This window comes from Sceloporus occidentalis, unplaced genomic scaffold (genome assembly GCF_023333645.1).
Source record: "Sceloporus occidentalis isolate IW3139 unplaced genomic scaffold, rSceOcc1.0.p SCAF_117, whole genome shotgun sequence".
NCBI classification, from domain to species: Eukaryota; Metazoa; Chordata; class Lepidosauria; order Squamata; family Phrynosomatidae; genus Sceloporus; species Sceloporus occidentalis.
The window spans coordinates 2,983,517-2,984,386 of record NW_028317097.1 but is presented as its reverse complement, the minus strand read 5'-3'; the positions used below and the strand labels follow the sequence as shown (position 1 = coordinate 2,984,386).

The 870-nt window shown below is 41.4% G+C and overlaps 1 non-coding gene across 1 annotated transcript; it reads left to right on the top strand.

The window, feature by feature from the left end:
* Nucleotides 1-476: 476 nt before the first annotated feature.
* Nucleotides 477-606, top strand: LOC149282416 (small nucleolar RNA SNORA35). The gene has a single exon (XR_016277964.1). It is a non-coding gene; the product is annotated as a small nucleolar RNA SNORA35 (small nucleolar RNA).
* Nucleotides 607-870: the final 264 nt, after the last annotated feature.

The following is an 870-nucleotide window of genomic DNA, read 5'->3' as shown; positions in this document are numbered from 1 at the left end:
GGCCTGGTACAAGAAGGTTGCAATTTATCTAATGCAAATTGCAACCTATAACGCTTTTTTGCTGCACAAAAAAGCAGACACTGGGCTGAAGCTGTCTTTTTTGCAGTTTCAGCTCGAAGTAATTTCAGGTATCTTGTACCGTGATGCACCTGGTCCCCAAGTAGTGATGGGAACCAACAGAATTGGGGCTACCCATTTTATTTTTAAAATCCCCCCTACAGCAAAGAAGCAGAATCCCCAAAAGAGATGCAGGGTATGCTACAGCAGGGGGCAAAGAAAGGACACCACATTTTACTGTCCAGATTGCCCTGGAAAACCTGCACTCTGTGTCGGTGACTGCTTCAAGCTGTATCACACAGTTTCCCATTTTTAATTTTTTTTTTGTTCCTGCTCCATTTTTGTATTTTTTTTTAATTTTTTGTTACATTTACTGTTTTTTAGCTTTTATTTGCTCCACCATTTTTAAGCGTTTTTATTTGCACTGTCAAGTGACCCCTGTGTCCATTCCGTGGCATGAGGGACCACTTAAGGTGCTAGATCAAATCCCTTCTTGGAGATAGGCCAGGCTTTCTTGTAACCTGTCCCTACTGATAGTTGGGTACAAGCATTTTTCTTTACCCAGATGTAAAATTCCTACTGAATTTGAATTGCTCATGTTCCAAATGTGGCCCTTTTGCCCCCAAACAATCTGACAAACCCATGCATGTGGGGTATCAATGTACTCAGGAGATGTTGCTGGACACATATCTGGGTGTTGTGTGACAGCAACATATACCAGGAGCTGTAATTTCACACCTGAAGTACAAAGTATGTGAAAAAAACACCAAAAACAATTACTATCCCAAACTTTGACAAGGGTTGGTGGTAGGA